The sequence below is a fragment of the Phyllobates terribilis genome, unplaced genomic scaffold, assembly GCF_046119375.1.
Source record: "Phyllobates terribilis strain yellow unplaced genomic scaffold, ASM4611937v1 Scaffold_2__4_contigs__length_985480577, whole genome shotgun sequence".
In the NCBI taxonomy this organism is placed as follows: Eukaryota; Metazoa; Chordata; class Amphibia; order Anura; family Dendrobatidae; genus Phyllobates; species Phyllobates terribilis.
In genome coordinates, this window is record NW_027362762.1 from 434,882,022 (window position 1) to 434,899,903 (window position 17,882).

Genomic DNA, 17,882 nt, shown 5'->3' on the forward strand with positions numbered 1-17,882 from the left:
TCTGCTTTCCCTTGGCTGATTATTAAAAATATGGGGGACCCCACATCATTTTTTTTAATTATTTATTTTACACTATCCCTACTTTAGTCAAAACACAATGACGGCACCACCTGTCATCCGGAGTTTATACTTGGCTACAGAAATGCCCACAGACTAAAAGCTTGTTGACTGGATGTGCTGCAGTCTTTCAACAAACTTTACTTGGCACTGAACCCGACCAGTAAAAGAGATTTCCCAGAAAACGGTTGCATCCAATACAAACACCGATCACTTTGCGTTCACTCTCCTTAGCTGTAACATCTTTTAAATGTTGTGCTTCAGTAATTCATATATCTTGCCTGAAGAAGGAACCTTTGCGCTCTGAAAGCTTACAAATGTAAATTTTTTTGTTAACCAATAAAGACATCACTTCAAGACTACTTATCAATTTTGAACATATCAGTATTTATATAGATGATATTAACTTTAGAACAACAAATTATCCAACCACTCAGCCTGTGATCTCCCCCTCCACCCTCTCTGTAACAGAGAAGGAGAACAATCATCACCAGCAATCAGCCCCTGCAATGAAGCAGAACTGAGAGCTCACTTCACGCTCAGGAGAGATCACTACAGCTCCTCCTTGTGGTTGGGGAGTTTGGACACTTTACAGCACATTTCTCAAGTTACACACTATAGAAATGATCCCTGAAAGTATAGTCTTAGCCTCTTCCCAGCCGTGATGACTTCCGGGTGATAGGACCCTGCGTGTCACATTAGGGAGACATCACATAACATGACACATAATGACCCTGTGAGCCCGGATACATTGTGAGTGATCAGCAATGTGACTGCAGTGTAACTAGAAGCCTCTATACTTGTATAAGAGCCGGAAGACATGACACCCATAATGCATCTGCTCTCTTCTGTAAATTAGCAAATGGGAATTCAAGCAGCCAGTGGGAGACAAGTTCCCCTCTGTTGCTCCGCCTATTCCCCTGCACTGATCAGGTGACTGCCCTGCAGGTGCCGCCCCTCCTTCACCCACATTTCCTGTCCTAGGCACCTCTGCATGGTAAAGACAAGCATGGCTTATAGGAAGGACGTACAGGACCAGTCAGGGGATATAGTCAGGGCTGGTAACTAGAGATGAGCGTTGTTCTACTCGAACTGTTCGCCAATCTCAAATTCGAGCTGTTTTGGGCGGTGTTCGAGCCGGTCGGCGAACACGAACAATTTGAGAAAAATTCGGCTGTTCGAGGTTATGTTCGATAACTGTTCGTGCACCAAAATCATAACTGGATTTTTTCTCAGTAATGATGAAAATTAATGTTAATACGCAGTTTGAGTGTACAGCGGGGCGGGGGGAGGGGCAGGGGATGGATCTCTGCAGGAACAATGAAGATCTCCATTTTTTTTTCTCTTTCCCGCATTTGCAGTGGGGAGGTGCAATCTGTCAGCCTATCAGCAGCGCACACACGGAGCGAAGTGCTTTTTTTCACACAAGCAAGGGCATGTGTGATTGGCAGTGTATGTCACATGTCCTTGCCCTATAAGACCAAGCCATTTTCCCCGTCGCCACCATTTTCTCACTGCTGCAGCTGCGTGTTAGACGGCACCGCTGTTGCTGTGTGTGCTATACCTTGTTAATTTCAAGCCAATTTTCGCACAAATATACAGATAGCTTGGGAGTAGGGAATAGTTGTGATTGCAGTCCTTTTAAGGACTAGGTTACAGCATTTCCTACGACTTTTATCAGGGAGGTCTGTGCTCTTAAATAGATAGGTTGTGGGAGTAAAGACTAATTGTAATTGGAGTCCTTTTCAGGACTAGGTTACATGAGTTCCTATCAGTTTTTGCCAGGCAGGTCTGTGCCAGTGCTGTGCAAGTTTTTTTCACAGCATTTGGCTGAATCTAGCAAAGCTAATCCTTTTTGGCCTATTGCAGAGTGTGTTAGTCAGTGGAGTAGCCTATCTGTGTTGCAAGATATAACACCTGTGTATAGAATACCAATTTTTTTACTGCACCTAGTGAAGTAAAATCTTTTGGGCATAGCATCATTCTATTAGTCCATCTATACTGACCTCCATCAGGTTGCAAACTGAATATAATTTTTTTCTGCATCTAGCTCTGAAAAAATATTTGGGCTTCTAGCGGTGTGTGGGACTTGGTCTATTAGTCCATCTATACTGACCTCCATCAGGTTGCAAATTAAAAATATTTTTTTTCTGCATCTAGCTCTGAAAAAATATTTGGGCTTCTAGCGGTGTGTGGGACTTGGTCTATTAGTCCATCTATACTGACCTCCATCAGGTTGCAAATTAAAAATAATTTTTTTCTTCATTTAGCTCTGAAAAAATATTTGGGCTTCTAGCAGTGTGTGGGACTTGTTCTATTAGTCCTTCTATACTGACCTCCAGCAGGTTGCAAATTGAATATAATTTTTTTCTGCATCTAGCTCTGAAAAAATATTTGGGCTTCTAGCGGTGTGTGGGACTTGGTCTATTAGTCCATCTATACTGACCTCCATCAGGTTGCAAATTGAATAAAAAAATTTTCTGCATCTAGCTCTGAAAAAATATTTGGGCTTCTAGCGGTGTGTGGGACTTGGTCTATTAGTCCATCTATACTGACCTCCATCAGGTTGCAAATTAAAAATAATTTTTTTCTTCATTTAGCTCTGAAAAAATATTTGGGCTTCTAGCAGTGTGTGGGACTTGTTCTATTAGTCCTTCTATACTGACCTCCAGCAGGTTGCAAATTGAATATAATTTTTTTCTGCATCTAGCTCTGAAAAAATATTTGGGCTTCTAGCGGTGTGTGGGACTTGGTCTATTAGTCCATCTATACTGACCTCCATCAGGTTGCAAATTAAAAATAATTTTTTTCTGCATCTAGCTCTGAAAAAATATTTGGGCTTCTAGCGGTGTGTGGGACTTGGTCTATTAGTCCATCTATACTGACCTCCATCAGGTTGCAAATTAAAAATAATTTTTTTCTGCATCTAACCCAGCCAATAGTTTTGGCCTAATACCACAGTTTGGCCACTCAGCTCTGCTCGGTTACCATCCATTGTTTTTTTGTGCAAACAACTCCAGAGTTGTGAATTAGTTAACCACCAAAATGAGTGGAAAAAGGCCTGCTGCTGGTGGAAAGGGGAATAGGCGTGTTGGGAAGGGGAAAAAAGGTTGTGTCCGTGGGGTAGGTGCAGAAGAAAGACCATCTTCCAGCCAAACTAAAATGTCTACTTCTTTTAGCGGACAATGTGATAAGATCCCTTTCTTACGGCCACGCCAATCGCTACAAATTCCAGATGAGGCACAAAAACAGCAGGTGCTTCAACGGATATCAAGTGCTCCTTTAAGTGGGCTCTCCTCCACATCAACTTCAACATCACAAATACTCCAGTCCTCAAAGGTGTCACCCAAATCGCACTTGCTTCCTCACAGCTCCCAAATCTCCAGCTGCCCGTCTGAGTATGAGGTAGAACAGATGGTTGAGTCTGCAGAGCTGTTTACTCATACTATAGCCTGGGAATCAGAGGTCGACTCCAGCGCTTCTGTGAATCCAGACGAGGAAATGATCTGCACTGATGCCCAGAATCTTTATGAGTCGGATCCAGGACCAGACGCAGAAGGTTCTGACCATAATGTAGACCCTCATTCCCAAACTGTAACTCCTGTTGGTGGAGACAATGAGGAAGACGATGATAAGACTCAAATACCTGATTGGAGCGACAACTTTAGTTTTTTGTCAGGGCAGGAACAGGTTGGCTCTGAGGACGACGGGTGTGATAACGCACAGGGTGATGATGATGAGGTCGGAGATCCCACTTACTGTCAACCCACAGTCAGCCAAGAGATGAGGTCAGCAGAGGAGGTGGAGGAAGATGCTAGTGACGACGAGGTCAGGTTGCGCCTTCCTGGACAGAGACGTAGTACTGGAAGCACGTCAACAACTGCATCCTCAAACACAACTCTGCCTCTCACCACAAGTCGTGGTGGCTCTTCAGGTCGCATGGGTGCTAAGCCTTGCATAGCCTGGGCATTTTTTCAGATCGATAAAGATGACCCAACTCGTGTTATCTGTAACATTTGTCAGCAAAAGCTAAGTAGAGGCCAAAAAATACATAGTTTGAGTACTTCATGCATGAACCGGCACATGGACATGAAGCATAAGTTGCAGTGGGAAGCTCAGTGTGCTACAATGCGGTCTAGCCGGCCGGGCCAACCACCGTCTGCCATATCTTGTGCATCCGCGGCCTCTTCATCCTCTGTGACTGGGGGGACAGCAGTCACACCTGTTTTGGGGCGCAGACCTGCCACCTCTTTACCCGCAACAGCCAGCGTGATTGGCAGGTCATCATTTTCTTTGGAGGTGGTAACACCAGCTGGTCTTGAGCGCTGTCCGACATCGATAGCACCACCTTTGGATCAAGGCAACCTAACATGTCCGCCTGCATCTTCCTCACAGACCGGCAGTTTGCCAGGGACACCCTTATCAACCCCGTCTAAGCACAATAGCCAGCCCTCGGTCCCTCAGATGTGGACAAGTAAAAGACCATTTCCTCCTAGCCATGAGAAAGCTAAGAGGTTGAATTTCACCATCTGCAAGCTCTTGGCTACAGAAATGCTGCCTTTCCGCCTGGTGGACACAGAGGATTTTCGAGACCTTATGTCCGTCGCAGTGCCCCAGTACCAGATGCCCAGTCGGCACTACTTCTCAAAGAAAGGTGTGCCTGCGCTCCACCAGCATGTCGCACACAACATCACCGCTTCTTTGAGAAACTCTGTGTGTGACAGGGTGCATTTCACCACAGACACTTGGACGAGTAGGCATGGACAGGGGCGTTACATGTCGCTGACTGGGCACTGGGTAACTATGGTGACAGCAGGACAAGGGGCTGCTGTCCAAGTCTTGCCGTCCCCACGAGTTGTGCGTCAATCCTCTTTATGTCATTTTTCCACCACTGCTTCTGCCTCCTCAACCTCCTCTCGGTCTTCCACCTGCACCCAAAGCCTGTCTGGTCATGCCACAAGCTTTCTAACTGCGCAGAAGGGATCCTGCACACCTCCTTACTATGCTGGCAGTAGAGCTCAACGTCATCAGGCGGTTTTTACATTGAAATGTCTGGGAAATGTGAGTCACACAGCTGAGGAGTTGTGGTCAGCTCTGGAGAACCAATTTCATGAATGGTTGTCTCCACTGGACCTGAAACCAGGGAAGGCCGTGTGCGACAATGCTGCAAACCTGGGTGCGGCCCTTCGCCGGGGCAATGTCACACACGTGCCTTGTATGGCTCACGTGTTGAACCTGGTTGTCCAGCAATTTTTAGCCCACTATCCCAGACTAGATGGCCTTCTGCAGAGGGCACGGTCGCTGTGTGCTCACTTCCGCCGTTCGCATCCCGCAGCTCAGCGACTTACATCTCTACAGAAGTCGTTGGGCCTGCCACTTCACCGGCTAAAATGCGATGTGCCTACCCGGTGGAATTCAACTCTGCACATGTTGCAGCGACTGTGGCAGCACCGACAAGCCCTGGTGCAATACGTTCTGACGTATAGCCTGGGCCAACGAGATTCAGAGGTGGGGCAAATCACGCTGGAGGAGTGGTCTCAGATCAGGGACCTATGCACCCTTCTGCACAGTTTTGAAATGGCGACGAAGATGTTTAGTGCTGACGATGCCATTATCAGCATGACTATTCCGGTGATTTACATGCTGGAGCACATGTTAAACAGAATTCGGAGTCAGGTGGTGGCACAAGAGGAGGTGGAGGAAGTAGAGGAGGAGGAGTTGTATGCGGAAGGGCTAACATCTGCAAGGTCCAGACGGTCGGCAGCACCAAGGCGGCAGGCATGTGAGGGTGGGGGAGATGGTTTTACCAGGGCGCATGGTAGCAGCCAAACTAGTGAGGAAGGTGCAGGAGCCCAGGAAGAAGTGGAGGACGAACTGATGGAAGACTCATCAGATGAGGGAGACCTTGATCACATTTCTGTTGTGCGAGGTTGGGGGGAGAGGACAGAGGAAGGAAGCATGATTGTTACCTCGCCACCAACACAACAGGGACTTGGTGCTCCTGGATGCGCAACACACATGAGTGCCTTCTTGCTGCACTACCTGCAACATGACCCTCGAATTGTGAGAATTAGAAATAATCCTGACTACTGGGTTGCCACACTGTTAGATCCCCGGTACAAAAGTAAATTTGCAGAAATTATTCCTGCCATAGAAAGGGATGCACGCATGCAGGAGTATCAGCAGAGACTGTTGCAGAATCTTACATGTGCTTTTCCACAAAATACCAGTGGTGCACGTAGTGAATCTCACAGTTCCAACTTGCCAACCGTGGGACCGTCAAGTGTTCAGCACTCAAACCGTGACAGAACCACAGTATCTGCTGGTAACATCAATTTTGCGGAATCATTTCACCACTTTTTTAGCCCATCCATTGCAAGGCCACAGGAGACAAGAAGTCTGACACATAGTCAACGCCTAGAGACGATGGTACAGGAGTATCTCCAAGTAAACATTGAAGCCACGACTGTGTCACTGGACCCTTGCTCTTTTTGGGCTTCCAATCTGGATAAATGGCCGGAGCTAGCCACTTACGCCTTGGAGATCTTGTCATGCCCCGCAGCCAGCGTTCTGTCTGAACGTGTGTTCAGCGCTGCTGGTGGTGTGCTGACAGATAAGCGCACGCGGCTCTCCACTGATAATGTAGACAGACTCACGTTCATAAAGATGAACAAATCATGGATCCGAAACGACTTTTCTACCCCTGTGTCATCCTGGGGAGAGTAAAAGCTTGATGATTGGTTAAAATCACCCTACCAACCGTTTTAAGCTTTCAAATTACTAATCATGTTTATCTGTATCTTGACTGGAAAATAATTTGGGCTTTGTAGCAGTGTGCAGCACTGATCCTATTAGGCCATCTATACTAAAGCTTCACCAGATTTAAAATTAAAAATAATTTTTAGCTGCATCTAGCTCGGAAAATAATTTTGGGGCTCCGAGATGCGCAAGGCACATAAGTGCCTTCTTGCTGCACTACCTGCAGCATGACCCTCATATTGTCAGAATTCGAAGTAATCATGACTACTGGGTTGCCACACTCTTAGATCCCCCAAACTTTTCGATCAACCTTTTCATTTTAATAAAGACCAAAAAAATGGTCATTTTTGAAATTATAAGCATTAGCAGGTTGTTAGAAACTGAAATCAAACAGTTTTCAACTCAAAACTTTATTCTAGGTGATGTTACATTTTCACATAGGACCCCTTGTTCGAAAGGAGCTTCTGAACTCTCTCGTCCATTGAATTTGTCAGGTTTTGGATGGTTTCTGCTTCAATTGTTTTGCATGAGGACAGAATACCCTCCCAGAGCTGTTGCTTAGATGTGAACTGCCTCCCGCCATCATAGACACTCCTTTTAATGATGCTCCAAAGGTTCTGAATGGGGTAGAGGTCAGGGGAGCATGGGGGTCACACCATAAGTTTGTCCCCTTTTATGCCCATATCAGCCAGAGATGCAGATGTTTTATGTGCAGCATGAGATGGTGCATTATCATGCAGAAAAATGATCTTGCTGTGAAATACACGGTTCTTCTTCTTGAACCATGGCAGGAAGTGCTGTTTGAGAAAATCCACATACATTATGGAGTTCATCTTTAGCGCCTTCAGGGATCCTAAAGGGGCCGACAATCTCTCTCCCCATGATTCCAGCCCAAAACATTACTCCACCTCCTCCTTGTTGGCGCTGTAGCCGTGTTTGCGTGGGGTGTCCATCAACCAGCCATCCTCCACTCCATCCATCTGGACCATCGAGCGCTGCACGGCACTCATCCGTGAACAAAACAGTTTTGAAATCAGTCTTCATGTAATGTTTGGCCCACTGGAGCCGTTTCTGCTTGTGTGAAGTGGATAGAGGAGGTCGACAGGATGGCGCATGCACAGCTGCAAACCTCTGAAGGACCCTGCATCTTGTTGTTCGGGGGACGTTGGAGGCACAAGCAGCTTCAAAAACTTGTCTGCTGCTATGACAAGGCTTTTTTGCCGCTGCTCTTTCAACCTGACGTAATTGCCTGTAGGAAAGAGTCCTCAATTTGCCCTTATCAGCACGCACACGTGTGTACTGTGAATCAGCTACATACTTCTTGATTGCCAAGACACTTCATCCTGATCATCGCACAATGTTGATTGTAGTCATGCCTTGACCTAAACACTCCACAATTTGTTGCTTCTCAGCAGCCGACACATCCTTTTTCTTTCCCATTTTGGCAGAAAATGTAGGCTGCTTAATAATGTGAGAGAGCCTTCTTAAGTAGTCTTGCCTTTCATTGGACACACCTGCCAAACTAATTAGCACAGGTGTCTGCAATTGCTTACAGTGATATAAAGAGCCCTGACACACATCACTATCAATGAGTTTAACTGACAAACAAACAAATTCTTCCCTTATCACTCCTAAACACTTTTTGTATAATAATTTGGAACGCAGTGTACATGTGCTTTTCCACAAAACACCAGTGGTTCACGTAGTGAATCTTACAGTTCTAACTTGCCAACCGTGGTCTGTATGGAGTTGTTCAATAAAGGGCCCAAAATTAAGATAACATAGATGGGAGAGGTCTCTATGAATAGGAATTCCTAAGTATTTGATACCCTGTGAGGGCCAGGCAAAGGGAAAGTTGGACTGGATGGAATCCTATATGGATTTGGGGAGGGAGACATCGAGGGCCTCAGACTTCGCTGCATTGATTTTAAAATTTTACCATGTAACAAAGTGATCTATTTCAGCCATAACAGCATGGATGGATATATGTGATTGAGTGATATATACTAGGACATCATCAGCAAATAGAGAGCACTTGTACTCGGTGCCTCCCACCTCAATCCACCTAATATTGGGGTTATGGCGAATTGATGAGAGCAGGTGCTCCGTCACTAGGATGTATAAGAGAGGGGACAGAGGACATCACTGCCTTGTTCCATTGGTGATTGTGAAAGGTGATGAAAATGTTCTGACGCACCCCCTGGGCCTTGGGACACCCGGAGCCGGACCCTTTTTGGTGGATGCTGGTGGTTGTAGTCTTCGTGGCGGCGACCCAGTTCCGTGGCTCAGGGCGGTCAAACCAGTGGCGGAACTATTTATGTGGTTTTCATGTTTAAATGTCCGACTACGCCACCCGTGGATTGCGGTCAGAGTGAACCGCCGCTACAGGGCAGACCACTGAGGCTGGTGTTGTGGGTGCAGCAGAGCGTAGCATAACTCCCCACGGGAGGAGTATAGCCTCAGGGCAGTGTATGCGGAGGATGGGGGTGATGGTGCAGGGCAGCAGCAGTAACGACACGGAGTCAGTGATGCAGTTCAGGGCCTTTACTCACAGTTCTTATTATCCAGACCACGTCTGCAGGTAACGGCTGCCCACGTCGTACTGTGCTCACCAGGTGAGGGGCTCAGACAACTCCCAGATAACTTTGGAGCACTTCACAGGACCCCCTTTGTGTGTCCTTTGTCTGGCCTTTCTTACCAACACTTCTGTCCGGCTGCCTCGGGCCTCCTCTTGGTAAACTTGGCGCCAGTTTCCCTGACCCTATGTGGTGCCTTCCTAGCGGGTGTAGCGAGGGGCTGCGCCACATAAAATGTCAGAGCCTCCGGTTTCTAGCTGAGGGTCGTTTCCTGCCTCCACTAGTTCGGGGACCGGTCTCCCCCTTTGGCCTGACCCCTCCACGCAGGTGGATTCGGGCGTGCGGTGGCGACTCGCCCGTCCGCACCCCTGGGATCCCTTCATTCCTCGTTCCTGGAGCCTTCTCCGCTCCTCTTCCTTCCTTCTCCCTCTTCCAGGCCTGGGCCTCTGTTACTAGGCCCGCCTCTGGAGCAGAGCTCATGCAGAGCCCCTGCTCCCTGCCACTTCTGCTCAGACTTCTCTGCACTGAACTAAGATGGTGCCCACCTTTTATACTCCCTTCTCAATGCACCCAGGAACTGCTTCCTCCCTGCTCCTGCACTACAGGGTTCCCCTTCCTCAGTGTTCCCTCCCCCCACTCCAGCCAGGGACAGGGACTGTCGTGCCCATCTCAGGGGCATATTGGTCGCCCTGCCCCACGGCAATGTGGTGTAATGCATGCAGGTGTCGGGTCCTGATCCACACTCCATCCTTACCTGAGAGTGAGATATCACACCTCTGGGTGAGGTGCAATACGTCTTTAGCAACCGAGCCCTCAGGGTGCTACAGTTCCATTTATCTTCAGCCTAGGTGACGTATTGCGATACAGGGCCGTGATTTTGGCTATAAAAGGGTCCCCTAGACCCCTACCCCAAGCTTTTTAAGAGAATCATATATGGCGTGCCAGGAGACTCTATGGAATGCTTTCTCAGCATCCAACGAGAGTATCTAATTACAAATTTTTAACTGCATCTAGCCCAGGAAATACTTTGTGCCTAGTAGCAGTGTCTGCTAGTAAGCGGATTATCCCGGCTGTTAAGCAAGCTGCACCACCTGTAGTTTAGACACTTAATTTTTTCAAAGGAAATGCTTCGGGACCATGGGATACTTAGTGAAGAGCATCAGGAGGCACCCCAAGGCATAGGGGCTGGGACTGGCAGTAGGATGCCTTGCGGTGGACAGCCGAGCTCGATCCTTATAAAAGCTTTTTAACTGCAGCAGCTTTAGTGGACGCTACTGGAGCTGGAATTACCGCGGCTGCTGGCATGAGACTTGCCCTCCAATAGATCCTTGTAAATGGATTTAAAGTGTATTCATTCAAATTAGAGAGACAATTTAAATTAAAAAGCTTAGAGCTGCCTCCACCACAGGGGGGCTCGCTCGACCCACCAGCGGACAGGCACCAGTATTGGGAGAGGGGGGCTGGCCGTCAGGGTTCACCGCGGCTCTGGCACAAACCCGGCGACACGGAGGTGGCACGGGCAGGAGCGGACTGGCCGTGTCGGCTTCTCACTTTTTGGATTTTAGAAGGGCATGACATGCCTATATCTGTGTCTCCCCCTCCTTTTACTCCTCCACCTCTTTTATTTTCGCATGACTATATGTACTTGTCACTTTTCCATGTGTTAGTTATGTCTTCTGAGCAGTTTGTCAGCTTTTGGACACCTTTGAAGGTGTTTTCTATGTGTTTCTATGTGTTTTTGTTTGCCTGCCATTGGTTTTAACGGTGTTCGAAGGTGTTCGACGAACAGTTCGACGAACAGTTCGGCGAACACACGGGTGTTCGACGAACCGAACTCGAACACTACGGGGGTGGCTCAACACTACTGGTAACACACACAAACGCCTCCTATTCACTATTTATTTCAGTATTAGCCGTATTATTCTGCACATTCCTTGTCTTCAGACAGCGACTGAACTCAATGCTCAAACAGCAAGAAAGTCCCCCTCCCCCGACCCCCATACTGAGCCGCAGCTTCAGGATGGAGGACTGTCACAGCATGACCAGGCAGATCTGTTCTTTGCAGCGTCACAGCTTTCCTAGTCTCCCCTGTTGATCATGGGGTCTGACTGCTGGAACCTGCAGTGATCAACAGAATAGGGAACTTTCACCCTTTTTAGATTAGAGCGTCAGTACGTTTACCGGACCACAGCTCCATTCATTACCTCTGACGAAAAAAGCTGAGTGCAGCGTTGCCCCATAGAGAACGAATGAAGCGGGAGTTGAGCGTACTGTGGATCTTCTCCAACGTTGATAAAAGTTCACCATTCTGCCAATCGGTGTGGGTCACAGGGGTTGGCCATCCTTCGATCAGTGAGTTATCACCTCTCTTTTAGAGAGGTGATAACCTGTTTTCACCTATGAACCTTAAGAATTATGCATCGGGTTGCTTTTGGCTCCATGATTCACTATTCAACGGTATCCTTGTCCTAGGAATGCGGATACATTTGAAATTGGGATGACGGGGGTATGGGGCCCCATAACAAGCTGCATCGGGCCCTCCCCCGAATCACGGGTGCCATAGTGGGCATGGGCTGCCCTGCCGCTAAGGACAGTACACCCCTGGTATTAGCACATTAGTATATAGTAAGGTCGGTCATCATGATTGCTTTTGCCACAAAATGCCTTCTACTATGTCATTAAAAATCAATGAGGTGCAGCTGAAACCCACCTCCTAAAATTTCACAACTCACATGTGCTAGCATAAGAGGAGGACAGGTTGTGGGGGGATTAAGGCTATGTGCCCACGTTGCATTTATGAAGCAGAAAATTTCTGCTTCATTTCTGCAAGTCCTCTCCCGGAAAAACGCATGCGGAATTCCGCACGCGTTTATCGCGCATTTTTCGCGCGTTTATCACGCGTTTTCCACATGCGGAATTGCCTTGCGTTTTTTATGCATTGGACAAAGGCAATTCTGCATGCGGAAACGCAAAATTAAATGACATGATGCGGATTTTTGAACGCAGCATAAACGCTGCCATTGGGGACCATGGGGTGCGGATATACATGCGTTTTTCAAGCGTTTACGCTGCGGAAATTCCGCAGCATATACGCTTGAAAAATGCTACGTGGGCACACAGCCTTAAAACTACTGTCTTCTTAAAAGTGAATATTACTTTTCTATTTTATTTTTTAATTTTATTTTTGAAGTTTTGAAATTGTGATATTGGACAAAAAAGGGGAAAAAAAAAGAAACAGTCACTGTTCAGAGCAGCCATGATGATTTGACTGCTAAGCTTTGAACACTTTAAATAGCGGTGACAACAAGTTCAGCCACCAGGGCAAAAGCGGTGAGAACGGGTCAAGCACAGGTCGGGTGGCCTGATATTGTACTGCTAATGCCAATCTACTGACCTGTTCTCAGTGCTCAGTGACTGCTTCGCTCTGATTAGCGCTGGGCTACTGTAAAATGGTGCCAAGCTTTCTCCACAGGTGTGAACGGCACCTGACAGGGGCCACAGTTCACAGCAAGGAGAGAAGACCGGAAACCAACCGCAATCTCCTAAGGCCTGTATCTATGATATTTGCTGTGTAAGGGGCGCGCTCTTGCTAGATGTACAGCTGTAAAATACATGAAATATCATAATACCAGTTAGTAGATTGCTGAAAATTTGAAAAGGATCCTTTTTTTGATTATTGGATCAGTTTCAAATAGATGCTCACTTGAAAGTTCACGTGTCCAGTAGTATATGTTAAAGGGGTTTTCCCACAAAGTTCATTTTAATTAATAGATCTTGGAATAATAATAATTTCCACAATTAGATGTGATAAAAAAAAAGAATGTTCCTGTGCTGAGATAATCTTATAAGTGTGTCCCTGCTGTGTACTGTGTTATTCCCACCCTACTGTGGAGCTCCATTGTGTTTTGTTGGACTGTGTAAGCTGAGAAACATTTGGTAGTTCCATGTCTTGTTTCTTCCTTCCTCTATGGTGGCGCCGGATCATTAACTCAAACACTTGGTGCTTCACCCGCTATCTCCGAAGGACCACTCTCTTAAAGACATATAGGAGGCCTGGAGGCTTATAAACTGGTTTATGGACACTGTTTGACTTGTCAGAAACTAGCTCATTATGTGAAGAGAGAGAATGTCCATACAAGACTACATCAGGCTGATCCACAACCTGCTCAGAGACTATTCCATCTTGGAGAGTTCACATGTCAAAAAGAGGATTAAAGGGGTTTTCCCATGAAAAATGTACATTTGAATCAATAGATCTTGGAATAAAAATAAGTTCCACAACTGGATGTGTTTTAATCCTTTTACCCCCAAATGTGGTTTGCACGTTAATGACCAGGTCAATTTTTACAATTCTGACCACTGTCACTTTATGAGGTAATTACTCTGGAACGCTTCAACAGATCCCACTGATTCTGAGACTGTTTTTTCGTGACATATTGTATTTCATGATAGCGGTAAAATTTCTTCAATATGACTTGCGTTACTTTGTGATAAAAGCAGAAATTTGGCAAAAATTGTGAACATTTTGCAATTTTCAAACTTTGTATTTTCATGCCCTTAAAATATAGAGATATGTCACACAAAATAGTTAATAAATAACATTTCCCACATGTCTACTTTACATCAGCACAATTTTGGCACCAAATTTTTTTTTTGCTAGGAAGCTATAAGGGTTAAAAGTTGACCAGAGATTGATCATTTTTCCAACAAAATTTACAAAACTATTTTTTTAGGGACCACATCACATTTGAAGTGACTTTGAGGGGCCTTTATGACAGAAAATGCCCAAAATTGACACCATTCTAACAACTGCACCCCTCAAGGTGCTCAAAACCACATTCAAGAAGTTTATTAACTCTTTAGGTGCGTCACAGGAATTTTTGGAATTTGGAAAAAAACAATGAAAATGTAACTTTTTTTCACAAAAATGTTACTTTAGACCCCAATTTTTTTTATTTTCGCAAGGGTAACAGGAAAAAATAGACCCCAAAATGTGTTGTGCAATTTCTTCTGAGCACGCCGATACCCCATATGTGGGGGAAAACCACTGTTTGGGTGCACGGCAGGGCTCGGAAGAGAAGGAGCACCATTTGATGACTTTTTGAATTTAAAATTTGCATGAATAATTAGCGGACGCCATGTCGCATTTGGGGAGCCCCTGATGTGCTTAAACAGTGGAAACACTCCACAAGTGACACCATTTTGGAAAATAGGCCCCTCAAGGAATTTATCAAGGGGTTTTATATCGCGGTTTTTATGATTGACAGCTGTCTCACACTAAAAGACGCTTTTTTTTGCATCGCCATATTTTGATAGTTATCATTTTCCATATTTCGGCTGACAGTCATGTGATGGCTTGTTTTTTTGTGGGACAAGTTGACATTTTTATTGGCACCATTTTCAGGCAAGTGACATTTTTTGATCGCTTTCTATTTCCATTTTTGGGAGGCAGAATAAACAAAAACCAACAATTCGGGAATTGTTTTTTTGTTTTTTTTTTATGCCGTTCCACGTGTGGTAAAATTGATAAGGTAGCTTTATTCTTCAGGTCAGTACGTTTACAGTAATACTACATTTAGTTTTTTTATGTTTTGGCGCTTTTACACAATAAAAACTATTTTATAGAAAAAAAAACATATTTGTATCACTTTATTCTGAGAGCTATAGCTTTTTTATTTTTCAGCTGATGGAGCTGTATGGCGGCTTGTTTTTTTGCGGGACAAGATGATTTTCAGCGGTACCATTTTTACTTCCATTCATCTTTTTTATTGCGTTTTATTCCACTTTTTGTTCAGCGGTATGATGATAAAGCATCGTTTTGTGCTTTGTTTTTTTTTTTTGTTTTTTTTACGGTGTTCACTAAAGGACGGTTTTATAGGTCAGGTAATTTGTTTGTTTTTTTTGTTTTTTTTTCATAGCAATATTTATTTATGGGTACAATATATATACAATATATCAGAATCAGCTAACACCTGGCGGCGATCAAGCCCATACAGTCTGTGTGCGGGCGCGATCGCCATATGGTAATAATATATATATGTATATATAATACATATATAATTATACGTACCTGGTCCATAAGTACCAGGGCACAGGGATGTATTATTATGTACATCGCAAGTAAGGGGTTACAGATATAAAGATTGAAAGTTTGAAAATTGCGATATTTTTTTTTTCAAAATTCTCACCAAAATTGCAACTTTTTCACAAATAAACACAAGTCACATCAAGTAAATTTACCATTATCATGAAGTACAATATGTCACAAAAAAACAATCTCAGAATCACTGGGATATGTTGAAGTTTTCCAGAGACGTTACCACACGTAATGACACTCCATTTGCAGACACGTTTTGGGGTGAATGTTTCTCACCAGGGCAAGGCAGGAAGTCTTATCTGGTTGGAAAAGATGCCTCTGATGTAAGATGCCCCAGCGAGGTAGTCGTGGGCGAGCTGTAGCCCCTGATCGCTCTGGCACCCTTCAGACAATTTGTGTCCTCCCTCTGATGTGTGGCTGTGTATGTGGTGCTCTCCACCCACTTCAGACCATCCGATCGTGGCTGTCTCCAGGCATTTCTCTTCTGGGACCAGAGCAGCAATAAATTCAGAGGACACGAGGTACTTAACCATAACTTGAACTTTACTTGGGGAAGAGGAATATGTACAATATTTACAGGCAGATATAATGAATAAGGCCCGACAGGTTTTCATCTCCCTCACAGGCGCTAGCAACTTCTTCAGCCCTGGTTCCCTCTTTCAGTGAAGCATCTCTGTGACTCTAATCTCTAGCCCAAGAGAATCTTCTTTAATACCAACAGTGTATCCGGATCCTATATCTCCCCCACGTCTTAGCCTGGAGTCCTATCTGCCTTTGCTACCTGCAGACTAGAAGTGCCCTGGGTCCTCAATACCTCTGTTGAGTTTCTCCGGCCGGCTAACAGGACTCTTGCGTATGGAGATCTTCACACTGGTGATCCCACTGTCTGACGGTACGGAGCTCCCGTCTACCCTAGCAGCCACCATATACTCAGGCTGCCGGTAAGGTTCACTATCCTAACTCTACTGACTTGTTCTGGGAAACTCACCACAGATTTCCTAGAGTGCCCACCCTCTGTGGGCTGTCATCACAACCATTATCCCCATCACTGTCTGCAATACTGCTGGCAGACCCAACCTGGCATCTGCACCCGGGACAGTGGCATCTTGTGGCTGGTTACAAGTACTGCAGCCCATAAGGAATTATGTCAGGAACTAGCTCTATAAATACTCGAGGCTTGATCATGGCACTAAGTTCCCCCTCTACTCTACTGACTGGACCACTGCAGCTAACCCCTTAGCTTGGCCTAACAATAGTTCAGAGAGGTCTAACTCCGGGAACATTCTCTTTTAACTACATCAGTGCCGAAACAAGGCTACATCCTTCCCCACTATTACACTGACAAGATCTTCAAACTAACCAAATCCTTCCTATTGCTTTGCACTGATGAGAAGCAAATACACATCTGCAAATAAAATGAATAATTTGACTTATTACTACAAATTAAGGCTCATAATAAAGTTATTAATCACATGGTAAAGTAACTAATACCAATACAAAGAATAACTTATTCTACTAAAACAAAAGGTTCAGTTCTAGGACCCCTGCTCTTCTCCATCTACACCCTAGGCCTGAGACAGCTCATAGAGTCTCATGGCTTTCATTATCACCTCTATGCCGACGACACACAGATCTACCTCTCTGGACCCGATATCTCCTCCCTACTAACCAAAATCCCATAATGTCTGTCTGCTGTTTCATCCTTCTCTGCTAGATTTCTAAAACTTAACATGGACAAAACAGAATTCATCCTTATTTCAGCCATCTCATTCAACCCCCCCAACTGACCTATCTATCAATGTCAATGGCTGTCCACTCTCCCCAGTCCCTCAAACTCGCTTTTGGTAACCTTGGACTCTGAACTCTCCTTCAAACCACATATCCAAGCCCTTTCCACTTCCTGCTGACTCCAACTTAAAAATATCTCCCGGATCCGCACATTCCTCAACCGCGAATCTGCAAAAACACCAGTGCATGCCCTCATCATCTCCCGCCTCGACTAATGCAACCTCCTGCTCTGTGACCTCCCTTCCAACACTCTTGAACCCCTCCAATCTATCCTAAACTCTGCTGCCCGACTAATCCACCTGTCCCCCCGCTATTCCCCGGCCTCTCCTCTCTGTCAATCTCTTCAATGGTTCCCCATTGCTCAGAAACTCCAGTTCAAAACCCTAACCATGGCATACAAAGTCTTTCACAACCTGTCTCCTCCATATATCTCTGACCTAGTCTCCCGGTACTTACCCGCACGCAACCTCCGATCCTCACAAGATCTCCTCCTCCCATAATTGCATACAAGATTTCTCCCATGCATCCCCTCTACTCTGGAACGCTCTACCCCAACATATCAGACTCTCACCAACAGTGGAAACATTCAAAAGGAACGTGAAGAC

General features: G+C 45.5%; 1 non-coding gene across 1 annotated transcript; it reads right to left on the minus strand.

Annotated features, from left to right (window-relative positions):
* Nucleotides 1-485: 485 nt before the first annotated feature.
* LOC141253214 (small nucleolar RNA U3) lies at nucleotides 486-703 on the minus strand. Its single transcript, XR_012314313.1, has one exon. It is a non-coding gene; the product is annotated as a small nucleolar RNA U3 (small nucleolar RNA).
* Between the last annotated feature and the right edge of the window lie 17,179 nt (nucleotides 704-17,882).